Source organism: Eschrichtius robustus, chromosome 19 (genome assembly GCF_028021215.1).
Source record: "Eschrichtius robustus isolate mEscRob2 chromosome 19, mEscRob2.pri, whole genome shotgun sequence".
Lineage (NCBI taxonomy): Eukaryota > Metazoa > Chordata > Mammalia > Artiodactyla > Eschrichtiidae > Eschrichtius > Eschrichtius robustus.
Genome location: NC_090842.1, coordinates 57,051,947 through 57,069,949, shown reverse-complemented (window position 1 = coordinate 57,069,949; position 18,003 = coordinate 57,051,947). Strand labels below are relative to the sequence as shown.

Genomic DNA, 18,003 nt, shown 5'->3' with positions numbered 1-18,003 from the left:
TAGTTATAATCCAGCTCACTGGAGGAAGATATTGAATCCAGTGGGATCCTATAAACAGCTCAGTGTTTGCCTTGGAAGTCCTTTTTCACGGAGGAATTTATGCTGGAGAAAAACCAAACAAGACTGGTCATAAATCACTTAATTTAAAAAAGAAAAGTATTGCAGTAGAAACAGAAAAAAAGCAAAATCTCTCTCTTAACCACATAACCACATAAGGATCTTAATAGCCTTTGAATTTAAGAACAAGCTTTGTAAATTATTACTGAATCTTTTTTTTTTATCATCTTTATACGACTTTATAACTGACTCTTTTACGACTTTGTAAACCGTCTCTAATTTTTAAAGCAACCATTGCTTTTCATTTATGGATTTCATCTAAAAATATTTCAAGCCTTAAAAGAAATTCAAGTATAAATATCTTTAACAGGACAAAAAAACTAACAAGTTTCATTAGCAGTGGGAGTGTTCTTATCTTTTTTCTCCTTGGGTGTTAAAAACTTGAGAACAGTAACTACTGTGGAATTCAAAAAACTCATTTGCTTTGAGATTGTCTTTGGCCTTCAAATCCAGCTAACACTTTATGAATTGAAAACTAACTTCCATTCTTAAAGCGGAAGCACATATTCTGATCTTCTGTTTTCCTCTGAAAAAGGAATTTATGTGCTTTTCAACAGATGAGGCAATAGTATATTCAAAGCATAGCGACTTGAGAACACGATTTGCTTTAGGAAACTCAAAAATTTCTGTATTTCTGGAACATAAAGTTCAGGAAAGGAGATGAGACTGGGTTGAAGATAACCTTGAAGAGCCTTTTATGCTGCATTAAAAAGTTGGGGGACTTCCTTGGTGGCGCAGTGGTTAAGAATCCACCTGCCAATGCAGGGGACACGGGTTCGAGCCCTGGTCCGGGAAGATCCCACATGCTGCAGAGCAACTAAGCCCGTGCACCACAACTACTGAGCCTGCACTCTAGAGCCCTCATGCCACAACTACTGAAGCCCACGTGCCATAACTATTGAAGCCCGCGCCTAGAGCCCGTGCTGTGCAACAAGAGAAGCCTGTGCACGGCAACGAAGAGTAGCCCCCGCTCTCCACAACTAGAGAAAGCCCGCGCACAGCAACGGAGACCCAATGCAGCCAAAAATAATAAATAAGTAAATAATTAAATTTAAAAATAAAGTTGAAATTTCACCCTGATTGGCTGGCAGGCAGTGAAAAGGAAAAACGCTGTTTCCTCCGCTAGTCACCACTCAGCTCTCAGTACCAGTCACCAAACGTGTGGAGGTTTTTCCCACACCAAGAAATTCTCCAATTCTCTGGGGACACCAACTGCATGTCTTAGAATTCACTTCAATTCTGACACCACCTACCTGGAGTTAGCTTGAGATCCCACCCAGGTTAAGGGCTCAGTCCCACAAGCCTAACCCCCAACTCAGATACCTATTGCAAGCAGTGGGTCTTCAGGTTACCTGCAACCTCTGTCTCACTTGGCTACAAATCGGGGGTTCCCATCACCCCCTCCTCGGGTTCGATAATTTGCTAGAGCAGCTCACAGAACTCGGGAAAACAGTTTACTTACTTGTATTGTAAAAAGGAGGCAACTCTGGAATGGTTGAATGGAAGAGATGCACAGGGCAAAGTATGGGACCCGGATGCAGAGCAGCGCCCATACCTTCTGCAGGCGTGGTGCCACCCTCCCAGCACCTCCACGTGTTCACCCAACCCGAAAGCTCTCGGAACCGCTTAGAGTTTTTTATGGAGGCTTCATTACGTAGGCATAATTGGTTAAATCCTTGGCCTTTGGTGATCAACGTCCAACCTCTCTCCCCTCCCTGGAGGTGAGGAGGGTGGGAGGCTGAGTTCCAACCCTCTAATCACAGGATTGGTTCCCTGGCAACCAGCCCTCATCCTTGGCTTTCCAACAGCCACCTCATTACCATAAACTCGGGTGTGGTTGAAAGGGGCTTGTGAAGAATAAGACACTCTTTTCACTTTGATCGCCCTTATCACTTAGGAAATCCAAGGGTTTTAGGGACTGTGTGTCAGGAAAGGGGACAAAGACCAAATATATCTTTCTTAATATAAATCACAATATCACAGGCAGCTATTGAAAAAATTTTGGCAAGAGTCTGAAGTGATCGGTTATACCTATTTATAAAGTTTCTCTTGACGGCACCCCTGAGGATGGGTTGCAGAGGACCAGGAAGATCACGTGTAGTCAGCGTCGATTGTGAAGTTATTGTCTCTGAGCTCCCAGCCCACCCTCCTGTGTTCTGCTTTGTGATGCTGAGCTGGGAAACCACATTTCTGCTTTACCAGGTGGTTCTGTTTTAGACCCTGGCAATGGGGTTTACTAGGAGATTGCAGAAGTAGGGTGATTAACTCATCCTGGTTTTCCCAGGACTTCTCCAGTTTTAGCACTGAAAGTTCTGCTTCCTGGGAAACTTTTCCCAGGGTGCTTGGTCACCTTATGCAGAAGGGACTGACTTGCCTGCTGTTCTTGTGAGTGTTACCCAGCAACACTTCTTCACTCTGACGGTGGTGGCAGTGGCGGTGGCAGCAACAGCACTGTCTTCCTGTAGCAGCTGCTGAATCCACTTTGTAGTTTTCTAACTCTTGCAAAAGCAGTTTCATCAGAAACATCAGCGCCAGCTGGCTAGTGCCCCTTCTTTTGCATCCGTGTTCCCCCGGCTCTAGGTGTGATCCCTGCTTCCTGCAGTTGCTACTTCTCTGCTGTCTTAGAGCTGTAGTTCTCAGAGTGTGGCCCCCAGACCAGCAGCATCAGTATCAGCTGGGAACTGGTGAGAATTGCAAAACTCCAGGCCCCATCCCAGACTCATCAGAGACTCTGGTAGTTGTCCTCAACAGTCTGCCTTTTAACAAGTCCCCCAGGTGATTTGGCTCAGGTTTAAGAACAGCTAGCTGCCTTAGAGTTCTTTTTTTTTTTACCCTTTCAGTTATCTAGATAACAACTTTATACCCAGTTGGCAGTTCCTTATATTATAGTCCATATGTTAAATTCTCTCTGTTAAAGTAACTGGTGTGGATTCTCTCTCCTTACTGGACCCTGACTGACTGATCCAGAGCCTGCTGCAGTAATACAAGTTAAAGATGAAGACTGTCCAAACTAGAGTAGTGGGAGTGGGCTGGAGAAGAGGGACACACAGAAGATATTTAAAAGGTCTTGATTACTATTTGAGCAGAGGGAGGAGTCTGGGACAGCTCCCACTTTCCTGGCCTGGGTCGCAGATGGACTGTGATGCCCGTTCACACAATACAGGCAGTGCAGGAAGAGGGATGGGGTGATGGTGGTGGAGATGATTGATTTGCTTTTGGATTTGATCAGGTTCCAATAGAGATACTCAGGTGCAGACATCCCATCGGCAGATGGCTATAGGGTCTTGGTGTGTGTCTTTTTTTTTTTTTTTAATTATAATTTGTTTATTTATTTATTTTTGGCTGTGTTGGGTCTTCGTTTCTGTGCGAGGGCTTTCTCTAGTTGCGGCAAGTGGGGGCCACTCTTCATCGCGGTGCGCGGGCCTCTCACTATCGTGGCCTCTCTTGTCGCGGAGCACAGGCTCCAGACGCGCAGGCTCAGTAGTTGTGGCTCACGGGCCTAGTTGCTCCGCAGCACGTGGGATCTTCCCAGACCAGGGCTCGAACCCATGTCCCCTGCATTGGCAGGCAGATTCTCAACCACTGTGCCACCAGGGAAGCCCTTGGTGTGTGTCTTTGCGTTAGAATCCATGGGGTTGTGGGGACAAAGGGTAAATTTGCTAGATATTGCCAAATTCTCCTCCATGGAGGCTTAACTTTTTTGCGTTCCACTAGCAAGGTGTGAGAACGCCTGTGTTCCCATGGCATTGCCAACAGAGTATTGTCAAACGCTTGGAGTTTTGCTAATCTGATAAGTGAGAAAAAGAATCTCTGTGTGGTTTTTAAAAATTATGAGTGGGGTTGAGCATATTTTTGTATATGTAGAGGACATTGGCATTTCTTTTTATGTGAACTTCTTCTTCATGTATCTTGCCCACTTTCAACAGGTTTCTTGGTCTTTTTTGCCTCAATTTTTAGTTGCTCTTTATATTTTAGGGATACTAACCCTTTGTCTGTGATATAAGTTGTAAATTTTTTTTCCTTCATTTTGTCATCTGTAGTTTTTAGTTTGCGCCTGGTGGATTTATGTTTTGAACCTGCAAAAGGTTTTCATTTTTGCTTGGTCATTTGACAAAATTCTCTTTCATTGCTTCTGGATTTTGATGAACAGTTTGGCAAATTTACCCCATTCCCACACTCTCAGGTCATTAGGAGACTCACCAGTGTCTTATTATTTATGAGGTTGTATTTTTCCACTTAGTTCTTTGATATACTTCGAATTTAATCTGGTATCCAGTGTGAGGAACAGACTCAAGCTTTTCTTTTTGCTTATCTAGTTGCTCTAACACCACTAAATTAAAAACTTCCCTAAAGTTCCTTCCTAAATGAAAAAGTATTATATGATCATATTAATTTCCGTAAGCAATTGTTTCTATTTCTGGATTGATCTGTTTACTTATTGATGCACCAATAACACATTGTTTTATATGGTTTTTAATATCTGTTTTCTCCTCCTCCTTCTTATTTTTCAGTTTCCCCCCCCCCCCATATTTGCCTGTTTTACTTTCCAATGAACCTCATAATCAAGTTGTCTAGCTCTAGGAAAGAACCCCAATGACATTTTTATTAGGCTTGTGATACATTTACAAATGAACTCAGGGGCAATGACCTCTTTAAAATGTTGGCAGTCATTTTTGTTTCCATCCTTGGAATCCGGGCGCCATCTGGTGACCACTGTTCACAACAGCAATTATTTTCTCTAAAAAAGCTGCTCAAAGCAATAAACACTTGTCACCTCACACACACTTTCTGTGAGTCAGGTTTTGGAGGGTGGCTTATCTGGATGTTCCTGGCTCGAAGCCCTGGCTCATCCTCACTGCCAGGGCCTCACTCATCAGAAGGCTTGAATGGAGCTGGGGGAATTCCCTCCCAAGGCGGCTCAGTTCCACATCTGGAAGACCAGGCTGGCTTGGTCATGTCCCTCTGCATTTCCTTGTCTTTCATGACCTTGACACTTTTAAGGAGTATTTATCGGCTCTTTTATTAAATGTCCCTAAATTTGGGTTTGTCTGATGTTTTTCATGGTTGAAATGAAGTTATACATTTTTGCCAGGAATACCACACAGATGATGTTGTGTCTTTCTCAATGCATCATGTCAGACATGTCAGCATGTCTTGTTATGGGCGATGTTGACCTTGGTCACTAGGTTAAGGCACAGTCTGCTGCACTTCTCTGCTGTAAAGTTACTGTCTTTCCCTTTGCAATTAATAAGTATCTTGGGGGAGATACTTCATGACTATACAAGTATTGATTCTCCTCAAACTTGCACCTGCTAATTTTAGCATCTGTTGGTGGATCTGGTCTGTGACAGTTGTTACTGGGGCATTTGCCTAATAGTGATTTTTCATGTCCCTTTCTCCTTCTACGTCTATTAGTTGGAATTCTATTGGAAGAAAGAGCTATTCCTTCTCCTTGTTGCTTATTTGATTATTTACTTAGATCAACATGGACTCATGGATATCTGTTTTATTCTATGGGTTAAAACCTCATATTGAGAGTCTTTTAAATTTTTGACAACTGGCTGGATATGAAATGGTATGCTATTATGGTTTTAATTAGAATCTTTCTGAATACTGAATTCTAATGAGGTTGGGCATCTTTGGCTGTTTCCATTTGTGGCCTCTAGGAAATGCTAATAGCAGCTATTTTTTTTTACACTTCTTATTATTAAAAAAAAATTTTTTTTGGGCCATGCTGTGTGGCTTGTGGGATCTTAGTTCCGCGACCAAGGATTGAACCCAGGCCCTCGGCAGTGAGAGCATGGAGTCCTAACCACTGGACTGCCAGGGAATTCTGTACACTTTTATAAAGTTAAAAAAATTTTTTATTGAAGTGTGGTTGATTTACAATGTTTCAGGTATAAAGCAAAGTACAGAATATATATATATACATATATATATGTATATATATATATATTCTTTTTCAGATTCTTTTCCATAATAGGTTATTACAAGGTATTAAATATAGTTCCCTGAGCTATACAGGTCCTTATTGTTTATCTGTTTTATATATAGTAATGTGTATCTTTTAATCCCAAATTCCTAATTTATCCACCCCGCCTTTCTCCTTTGGTAACCATAAGTTTGTTTTCTATATCAGTGAGTCTATTTCTGTTTTGTAAATAAGTTCATTTGTATCATTTTTTAGATTCTACATATAAGCGATATCATATGATATTTGTCTTTCTCTGTCTGACTTACTTCACTTAGTATGACAGTCTCTAGGTCCATTCATGTTGCTGCAAATGCAATTATTTCATTCTTTTTTACGGCTGAATAATATTCCATTGTATATATGTACCACATCTTTATCCAGTCATCTGTCGATGGACATTTAGGTTTCTTCCATGTCTTGGCTATTGTAAATAGTGCTTCTAGCAGCTATTTTTTATTCTTCTCTTGTCTTTCAGGTCAGGATGTCAGGCTCACAGTACAGATATGAGTCTATGTCTTGGGAAGTAGGCCTGAAATATGCTAGGGCTTGTCTATATGTTAAATGCAACTTCTAGGCTTTATAGTCCATCCATATGCGGATGAATCCTGTTGCAGTTTGACACTGAAATGCAGTTTGAAGTGCAAGACACGTGTGGAAGGGAGAGGGAGACATGAGGGTTGTGTGAATGGAGAATTTGAACTGTGATGAAGGTACAACATTGACCTTGGTTGACCCCACAAGGGGCTCTGGAGTATAGATAGCCCATTAGAGTTGTTCCCTATTTGGCACTAATTCCTGGACCTTATATTTTTTCCCCTTTCACTTTCACTCTCCCACGAGGACTTACACTCTCCCATGAGGACTTAGTGGAGTGTTCCAGAGGTTACATGTATGGTGGTGTCATTACTCTGCCAGCTAATGGAATGTGTGCATAGTTTTTTTTTTTGGTGTGTGTATTATCTTCAGTAACAGCTTTATTGAGATATAATTCACATACCATACAATTTGCCTATTTAAAGTACACTATCCAAAAAAAAAAAGTATACCATCCAGTGGTTATTAGTATGTCCTCAAAGGTATGCAACTGTCAGCACAATCAATTTTTAGAAACTTTTCACTTCCCCCCAAAGAAATCCCACACTCATTAGCAGTTACTCCCTGTTCCCCCGACCCCTAGCCCCTGGCAGTTACTAACCTACTTTCTTCTCTATAGATTTGCTTATTCTGAACATTTCACATAAAATGGAAACATTCAATATGTGGTCTTTTGTGACTGACTTCTTTCACTTAGCATAATATTTTCAAGGTTCATCCACATTGTAGTCTGTATCAATACTTCATTCTTTTTTGTTTTTTAATTTATTATTTATTTTATTTATTTTTGGCTGCGTTGGGTCTTTGTTGCTGCGCGGGCTTTCTCTAGTTGTGGTGAGTGGGGGCTACTCTTCGTTGTGGGGCACGGGCTTCTCATTGCAGTGGTTTCTCTTGTTGTGGAGCACCGGCTCTAGGTGCGCAGGCTTCAGTAGTTGTGGCACGCGGGCTCAGTAGTGTGGCTTGTGGGCTCTAGAGCGCAGGCTCAGTAGTTGTGGCGCACAGGCTTAGTTGCTCCGCGGCATGTAAGATCTTCCCAGACCAAGGCTTGAACCTGTGTCCCCTGCATTGGCAGGTGGATCCTTAACCACTGCGCCACCAGGGAAGCCCCTTCATTCTTTTTTATTGCCAGATAATATTCCATTGTATGGACAGACCACATTATATTTATCTATTCATCAGTTGAGGGGAATTTGGATTGCTTCTACCCCTGAGCTATTATGAATAATGCTGCTATGATCATTTGTGTACAAGTTTTTATGTGGACATATGTTTTCATTTCTCTTGAAAAAAAAAATATATACTTCTGAGAGGAATTGCTGGGTAATATTAACTCTATGTTTAACCTTTTGAAGAGCTTCTCAACTATTTTCCAAAGTGGCTGTACCATTTTACATTCCCACTAGTGGTGTATGAGGGTTCTGATTTCTCCACATCTTTGCCAATAATTATTATCTGCCTTTTTGATTATAGCCATCCTAGTAGGTGTGAAGTGTTGTCTCACTGTGGGTTTTGTTTGTTTGTTTGGTTTTGGTTTTGGGTTTTTTTTTTGGCTGCGCTGCACAGCATATGGGGTCTTAGTTCCCCGACCAGGGATGGAACCTGTGTCCCCTGCAGTGGAAGTTCAGAGTCTTAACCACTGGACCGCCAGGGAATTCTCCTCACTGTGGTTTTGATTTGTATTTCTTTGATGGCTAATGTTGAGTACTGTTCTTGTATTTTAAATATTTATCAGTTTTAATTTCTAATATAGTAAATATTGACAGATAGAACTCACATAAATAAAAGTGCGTTGGGGTCCTCAATAATTTTTAAGAGTGTAAAGATAGTTTAAAGATTAGGCTATCTAATGGCACAAAGTTTAAGAACGAGGGATTGGGGTTTGGATTTACCAAACCCACTTGGTTCCTGACGGTGGTCTCAGATATTGACTCAATAATCCTGTTTAATAATCTTCCCACAAACTTCAGTGGCTTCAGCAAACACTTAGCCTCCTAATCACTGGACTGAGGTCAACTGCAGTGTGTCTGATCTACAGCGGGCTTCAGTGGGTGACTCTGCACCAGCCCCCATGTTAGCTGGGCTGGGCCCTGAGCTGTTGGTTGGATTCAGGTTTATTCTGTATGTGTTTACTCTGCAGCCCAGGCTGAAGGGGACGTAATTTCCTCAAGGGCTGGAGTGTTTAACATCACTAGAGTGTTTAAACCTTTGTGCGTTTTGGTGTCTGCTAACATTCTTCCCTTGGCCAAAGCTAGTCATGCGGCCGTGCCCACCATCAACTGGGAGGGAAACTAAATTCTGCCCACTGCAGAAGTGGGAGGAGCCAGTGTTTGCTGATGCCCAATCCCAACCTCAGAGACAGGGGCTCTGCACTCCAGTGTATGCACGGCTGGTTTCCTTTTCCAGTCAGAGAGCTGACTTGCATCCCTCGCAGAGTGTGTCACCGTGTAGGACACCTCCCTGTGCCTGGTCCCTGTCCCTGTATACCACATTCCTAGAGCTGGCTGAACGCAAACGGTCACCTGCTGCCAAAGTTGTAAACTGGGGACCTGCAGGCCCACATTCTGTTTTTAAAAGCGTCACTTACTTGCCACATACCCAGATTGGTTGTTTTCACATGAAATCCCTATTTCTGTCTTAACTTGAAAAATTCTGAAATCTGACCCACATTCTCCCAAGGTGACAATCGATTGAGCTGAGTAGTGATCACCAGCCTGACCTTTTCAGTTTGCCCCAGTCCCCTTCCCTCCTTATTGCCCTACACTTGTCTTTCTTCATCCATTTACCTTTTCTCTGTGTCCTTTGTGAGCATATTAAAAAAAAAAGTGGTAAAATACACATTACATACAATTTTACCAATTGCCAGCTTAACCACTGGAAAGTGTACAACTCTGTGGCATTAAGTACATTTATAGTGTGGTGCAAGCATCACCACTATCTAGTTCTAGAACTTATTCATCACTCCAAATGGAAACCTGGTACCCATTAAGCATCCCTTCCCAATCCTCCTTCCTCCCAGCCCCTGGCAACCACCACTCTGCTTTCTGTCTCTATGGATTATGAACTACTATGAATTTTTAATCACTGCTCCAGATAAACCCTAACTAGTTTGAAAATCAACATATATAGCATGATTTTATTTTGGTTGAAATGTATTTGTATCTGTATCTGTAACACTCGTAGATGTCTGTTGATGGGTAGGAAAAAAATGTCTGAAAAAATATGCCACAAATTCTAAGCAGTAATTACCTATAAGGATTGGGATCAGAAAATATTCACTTCTTGCTTTGCACAGTTAACAAAGAGATGAGAATGTGGGTAACTTTTGCTTTATTTTTGTGTATTCCTTCCCCCCACTCTGTATAAGAAGGAAGAAATACAGAAATACATCTGGGAGGTGTTTCAACTATAAATAGTGGAGCCTGCCCTATATATGGCCTGCTTATAAGTGAGATAACCAAATAAATCCCTAATTGTTTTAAAACATTTGATTTGGGTTATTCCTGTTGTTTGCACCCTAATTGATACCTTTATAATAACTGTAACAGGCAGATGCTTTTGTCATTTTCTGCAAAAGACTGGTGTTGAGAGATGTTTAGAGACACCAGCTAGCAGATGCCCAGGATTTTTTCTTGCCCTAAATCGTCTGCAGCTGGGAAAGGGTGAGAAACAAACGAATGGCGGAGCTTCCTAGATAAACACCTTCCTTCACTTAGGCTCTGGGTCTAAGAGAGGGTAAAGCCCAAGCGCCAGATCACTAGCGAGGAGAGCTCACACTCAGGGCTGCTGATTTACAACCTGTGGCTCTGGGCCGGGTGGTCTGGGGGAGAATCGCCCTCCTTTTACCAGGTTGGAGTCTATGCAATCGGTGTTCTTCTGGCGCCGTATTGGGGCCGGCTCGTGGCGCCTAACTCAACCCCAGGCTCTTTACGGGAGTTGGGGTGGCAGTGAAGGGATGCCTGGTCTGGGTCCCGACCCCTCCCAATGATGTGTGTCTGGAGACCACTTCCATCCCATTTAACAGGGGGGGAAACCATCATAGAGAAGGGCATGGATTTGCCCAGGGTCATTGAGGTAATTTCTTTGGAGCCAAGTCTGGAATCTGTGTCTCCTGCTTGCAAGTCCTTGTTTTTTTATACTCAATTGACTCTAAAGGCAGAAAACGAGTAGCCTGTTCTTTCTCTCCCTCCCTGAAGGGCTGTGGGCGATGCAGGGGAGGAAAGAGCAGAGAGAGAGAGAAGCAATAATAATAGCTGTGCTTGGATAGTGCTTACTGTTATATAAGCACAGCTTTAAGCACCTTACCTTCTGTATGTTAACTAGTTTAACCCTCAGGAGGTAGTAGTTATTATTGTCCTCATCCCCATTTGACAGACAAGAAAACTGAGGCACAGAGAGGTTTGTAACTTGCCCAGTGTCACAGAACTAGTAAGTGGTTGGGCCAGGATGTGAGCCCCAAACGTCTGATTTCGAATTCCATGAGTCAAATCCCAGTTCTCAGGAGATGCCAGTAATTAAGCACTAGGTATGCCCTGACCTCACAGAGTGCTACTTCTCATCTGCTCCTTTAAGCCAGCGACATGAAACTTCTGCCGTCACCACGATATCACTTCTAGTAATGCCTGCTGCTACTGTCACTCACTGAACTTCTACTATGTGATAGGTGCTTTACGCATAGTCTATTTTTTTTTAATAAACACCTGAAAAGAAGGCTTTTTTTTTAAAGATTTTTAACCACATGTTCTGACTAGTTTAGTTACAGAACTGAGATTCTTTTTTTTTTTTAATTTTTATTTATTTATGGCTGTGTTGGGTCTTCGTTTCTGTGCGAGGGCTTTCTCTAGTTGCGGCAAGTGGGAACCACTCTTCATCGCGGTGTGCGGGCCTTTCATTATCGCGGCCTCTCTTGTTCCGGAGCACAGGCTCCAGACGCTCAGGCTCAGTAGTTGCGGCACACCGGCTTAGTTGCTCTGCGGCATGTGGGATCTTCCCAGACCAGGGCTCGAACCCGTGTCCCCTGCATTAGCAGGCAGATTCTCAACCACTGCGCCACCAGGGAAGCCCGAAAAGAAGGCATTTTATTCCCCACTTTAAGATGAGCAGACTGAGGATCAAAGGCATAAAGTAATTTGCTCAGAGAATCATTTAATTAGGGAAGGTGCTTCTTTTCTGTTCTAGGTGGACTCTGGATGCATGTAAGATTTCAAATCAAAGAAAGGTAGACATCAGAGTAGTAAACTTTAGCTGATTGATAACATCAAGTGCTGCCAAGTGTGTGTGGAAGATGAAAAGCTCATAAATAATGCTGGTGGGAGTGTAAATTGGTACACTTTTTGGAGAGGAAATCTGATGGTCGTAAAATGCAATTTAAAAACACATATACGGGCTTCCCTGGTGACGCAGTGGTTAAGAATCCACCTGCTAATGCAGGGGACACGGGTTCGATCCCTGGTCCGGGAAGATCCCACATGCCATGAAGCAGCTAACCCCGTGCGCCACAAGTACTGAGCCTGTACTCTAGAGCCCGCGAGCCACAACTACTGAGCCCGCACGCCACAACTACTGGAGCCCGCACGCCTAGAACCTGTGCTCCGCAACAAGAGAGGCCACTGCAATGAGAAGCCCGTGCACGGCAGTGAAGAGTAGCCCCCGCTCACGGCAACTAGAGAAAGCCTGTGCGCAGCAACAAAGACCCAACGCAGCCAAAAAAACAAAAACAAAAACAAACAAACAAACAAAAAACAAACCACATTTACACTGAGTCTTCCCTGGTGGTCCAGTGGTTAAGACTTCATCTTCCAATGCAGGGGGTATGGATTCGATCCCTGGTCGGGGAGCTAAGATCCCACATGACTCGTGGCCAAAAAACCAAAACATAAAACTGAAGCAATATTGTAACAAATTCAATAAAGACTGTAGAGAAAAACACATATACCCTACTGAATCACTTTGCTGTACAGCAGAAATTAACACAACATCATAAATCAACTATACTTCAATAAAATAAAAAATAAAAACACATATACCCTATGACTTAGCCATTCTGTGTACATAAATCAATCCCACAAAATAATTTGGGCATATAAAGACATAGGCCCAAGGATGTTCACCACAGTTCATTTTCTAATAGCAAAAACGTTGGAAACAGCTTAAGTGCCTCTCAATATAGGACTGGCTAGGTAATTATACTTCAAAAAAATATAGAACAGATCTCAAACAAACTAGCATTATACCTCAAGGAACTAGAAAAGAACAAAATAAGCCCAAAGTTAGCAGTAGGAAGGAAATAATAAAGATTAGAGCAGAAATAAACTTAGAGAATAGGAAAGCAACAGAAAAGATTAACAAAATAAGAGTTGGATATTTGAAAAGATAAACAATATTGACAAACCTTAGCTAGACTCAACAAGAAAAAAAGAGAGGACTCAAATAAAATAGAAATGAATGAGGAGACATTACAGTAGATGCCATGGAAATATAAAGGATCATAAGAGACTGCTATGAGCAACTATATGCCTAGGTTGTTCTAGACAACCTAAAAGAAATAGATATGTTCCTAGAAACATAAAACCTACCAAGACTGAATCATGAAGAAATAAAAAATCTAAGCAGACCAATAACAAGTAAGGAAGGAAATTGAATCAGTAATCAAAAATCTCCCAACAAAGAAAAGTCTAGGACCAGATGGTTTCAATGGCAAATTCCACCAAACACTTAAAGAAGAATTAATACCAATCCTTTCAAACTCTTACCAAAAATTGAAGAAGAGGGAACACAAGGGGGGAAAGTGGTGGGGGAGTGGGTGGTGGGATAAACTGGGAGATTGGGATTGACATATATACACTAATATGTATGAAATAGATAACTAATGAGAACCTGCTGTATAAAAAAATAAATAAAATAAAATTCAAAAATTCAAAAAATATATAGAATACTATGCAGCTGTTAAAAAGAACAAGGTAGAGTTGAACATGCAGATCTGGAAAGAAACCCACAACATATTGTGAAGCCCCAAATCAATATTTAGATAAATTTTCTTAGCATGACCCCATATATAATAAAAAGTAATGCATGCATATGGTTTTCTCTCTATATATACATCTATAAAGATTGTTGATAGAAACAAAGTCTGGAGAAATAAGCACCAAATACCTAACAGGTGTTATTTCTTGGAGTTGGAATGGGCAAACTTTCATTTCTTATTTATATAAATCCCAAACAAGTGATGGAATTGTGGGTGATTTATGCTTTCTTGTTTGCATTTCTGTTTTTGATATTAAACAATACAGAAACTCTTTGAGATACATATCCCACAGATGACAAACTGGGAGCCAGTGATAGAATCCAGCCTGCAGATATATTTTACTTGGCCCACATTGTCATTTTTTTCTAATTGAATAGTCGATAATAGTTGTCAATGTTTTACACTGTGCGATATTTCACATAAAATTTCAGATTCCTGGGTACTTTTGAAAAACAAACAGGAGATCTGGCAACTCTGGCCCTGCATTCATGGCATAGCGACTTGGAGCTGAGTGACAGACAGGTGCCCTCCAGGTAATCAGAAATTGCAGGCTTCCTTATTGTTTTCTCTATCCCAAGACTCAGCATCAGTTGCTATTTATCTTTATACCTGCATCATAATTATTTTTCTTTAAAAATTAACTTGCCATAAAATTAACCATTTTAAAACTGTGCAATTCAGTGGTTTTTAGAATATTCGCAGAACTGTGCAACAATTACCACTACGGTTGTCCCTTGGTAGCCATGGGGGATTGATTCCAGGATCGCCACAGGTACCAATATCCGAGGATGCTCAAGTCCCATAGTCAAGTCCCTGTCTGTGATTCTGCATCCGTAGCTTTAACCAACCTCGGATCATGTAATACTGTATGTATTTATTGAAAAAAAAATCCGTGTATAAGTGGACCAATGCAGTTCAAACTCATGTTGTTCAAGGGTCAACTGTATATAATTCCAGAACATTTATACTACTGCTAAAAGAAACCCCAGATCCTGGGAATTCCCTGGTGGTCCAGTGGTTGGGACTCCGTGCTCTCACTACCAAGGGCGCTAAGGGCCCGGGTTCAATCCCTGGTCAGGGAACTAAAATCCCACAAGTCGCGAGGGGCAGCCAAAAAAGAAAAAAGAAAGAAACCCCAAATCCATTAGGTCACTTCTCATTGCCTTCTCCCAGCCACTGGCACCGCTCATCTACTTTCTGTCTCTATTGATTTGCCTGTTCTGGACATTTCTTTCTTTCTTTTTCTTTTTTTCTTTTTATTGTTTTTTGGCTGCGTTGGGTCTTCGTTGCTGTGTGTGGGCCTCCTCTAGTTGCGGTGAGCGGGGGCTACTCCTTTGTGGTGGGCCGGCTTCTCATTGCGGTGGCTTCTCTTGTTGCGGAGCACAGGCTCTAGGCGGGTGGGCTTCAGTAGTTGTGGCATGTGGGCTCAGTAGTTGTGGCGCATGGGCTTAGTTGCTCTTGCTTCATGGCATGTGGGATCTTCCCGGACCAGGGATTTGAACCTGTGTCCCCTGAATTGGCAGGTGGATTCTTTTTTTTTTTTTTTTTGGCAGGTGAATTCTTAACCACTGCGCCACCAGGGAAATCCCTGTTCTGGACATTTCATATAAATGGAATCATTTGTGTCTGTTTTCTTTCACTTAGTGTAATTTGTTCAAGGTTCATCCATGTGGTAGCATGTATCAATATCAGTACTTCATTCCTTTTAATGGCTGAATAATATTCCATTGCATGGATATAGTACATTTTTTTCCTCCATTATCAGTTGATGGACATTTGATTTGCTTCCACCTGTTGGCTATTGCGAATGATATAAATGCTGATATGAACACTTGTGTAGAAATTTTTGTATGAACACGTGCATCTAGGAGTCGAATTGCTGGGTCATATGGTAACCTCTATGTTGAACTTTTTGAGTAACTGCCAAAGTGTAAAATAGTGCCTGCACCATATTACATTCCAAGCAGCAACGTATAATGGTTCCAATTTCTCTACATTCTTGGCGACACTTGTTATTATTATTTTTTATTAGAGTCGTCCTAGTGGGTGTGAAGTGGTAGCTCACTGTGCTTTTATTTGCATTTCCCTGATGGCTAATGATGTTGGGCACCTTCATATATGCTTATTGTCCATTTCTGTGTTGGAAAAATGTCCAATCAAATCCTTTGTTGGTTTTTAAATTGGGTTATCTTTTTGTTGTTGATCTGTGAGAGTTCTTTATATATTTTGAATACTAGACAATTATCATATATGTAATTTGCAAATATTTTCTCCCATTCTCTGAGTTGTGTTTTTACTTTCTTGGTTGTGTCCTTTGAAGCACAAAAGTTTTTAAGTCCAATTAATCTTTTTCTTTTTGTCACATCAGAGAAACTTTTGCCTAATCCAGGCTCGTGAGGATTGTGCCTATGTTTTCTTCTTCTTTTTTTTTTTTTAAGCACAAATCTGTCACCCCTGACAGTTTATTTATTTATTTATTTTATGTTTTCTTTTAAGTTTAATAGTTTGGCTCTCACATTTAGGTCTGTGATCCATTTTGAATTAATATTTATATGATGTGAGGTAGGGGTCCATCTCATTTTTTTGCATATCCAGTTGTCTATCCAGTTGTCCCAGCACCATTTGTTGGAAAGATTATTTTTTCCCAATTGAATTGTCTTGGCACCCTTGTCAAAAATAAATTGGCCACATTTGTTTTTCTCTGTCTGATTTATTTCACTTAGCATGATACCCTTCAGGTCTGTCCATGTTGCCGCAAATGACAAGATTTCATTCTTTCTTATAGTAAGTCAGACAGAGAAAAACAAATGCTGCATGATTTCACTTATACATGGAATCTAAAAACCAAAACAAATGAACAAACAAAACAAAACAGAAATGGATTCAAAGATACAGAGAACAAACTGGACATTGCCACAGGGGAGGGTGGTAGGGGGATGGATGAAATAGGTGAAGGGGATTAAGAGTTATAAACTTCCAGCTATAAAATAAATAAGTCATAGGGATGTAATGTACACATAGGGAATAAAGTCAATAATATTGTAACAACTTTGTATGGTGATGGATGGTAACTGGTCTTATTGTGATCATCGTTGCCTAATGTATAAAAATATTGAATCATTATGTCTTATACCTGAAACTAATATAATGTATGATAATTATAACTCAATAAAAAATAAAAAGAAATAAATTGACCATAGATATATGGGTTTATTTCTGGACTCTTAATTCTATTCTACTTTTCTATGTCTATTTTTATGCCAGCATCATACAGTCTTAATTAAGACTAAGCTTTGTAGTAAAAATGGAATTAGAAAGTGTGAGTCCCCCAATGTTCTTTTTTTTTTTTTTTTCAAGTTTGTTTTAGCTATTCTGGATCCCATGCATTTCCGTATGAATTTTTGGATCAACTTGTCAGTTTCTGCAAAAAAGGCAGCTGGGATTTTGATAAAGATTGCATTGATAAATTTGGGTAGAACTGCCATATTAACAACTAAGAGTTCTGATTCATGAACATAGGATGTCTGTCCATTTATTTAATTCCCTTCAACAATGTTTGTAGTTTTCAGTGTAGAAGTCTTGCACTTCTTTTGTTAAATGTATTCCTATGTATCTCTATATTTTTGATACTATTGCAAGTGGAATTGTTTTTCGAATTTCCTTTTTGAATTGTTCATTGCAAGTGTATAGAAATAAACTGATTTTTGTATATTGATCTTGTATCCTACAACTTTGCTGAACTAGTTTATTAGTACTAATAGATTTTTGTGGATGTCTTAAGATTTTATATATGTATACAAGATCATGTTATCTGCAAATAGAAATAGTTTTACTTCTTTCTTTTTCATCTGGATACCTTTTATTTCTCTTTATTGCCTAATTTCCTTGGCTAGAACCTCTGATAAAATGTTGAATAAAAGTTGTAAGACAGAATATCTTTATTATGGTCCTGGTCCTGATCTTAGTGAGAGAGCTTTTAGTCTTTTACTGTTAAGTATGATATTATTGTGGATTTTTTGGTGGGATTTTGTCAAATGCTTTTTTTCTTTTTTTTTGCAACTATTGAGATGAGCATGTGGTTTTGGTCCTTTATTCTATTAATATGGTATATTTTGTTGATTGATTTTCTTTTTTTTTTAAACTTTTTTACATTGCAGTATAGTTGATTAACAATGTTGTGTTAGTTTCAGGTGTACAGCAAAGTGATTCAGTTATACATATACATGTATCTATTCTTTTTCAAATTCTTTTCCCATTTAGGTTGTTACATAATATTGAGCAGAGTTCCCTATGCTAT

General features: G+C 40.5%; 1 long non-coding RNA gene across 2 annotated transcripts in view; it reads left to right on the top strand.

Annotated features, from left to right (window-relative positions):
• LOC137753245 (uncharacterized) overlaps positions 1 to 18,003 on the top strand; it is a 64,068-nt gene that overhangs the window by 22,088 nt on the left and 23,977 nt on the right. The gene's annotated exons all lie outside the window — the stretch shown is intronic.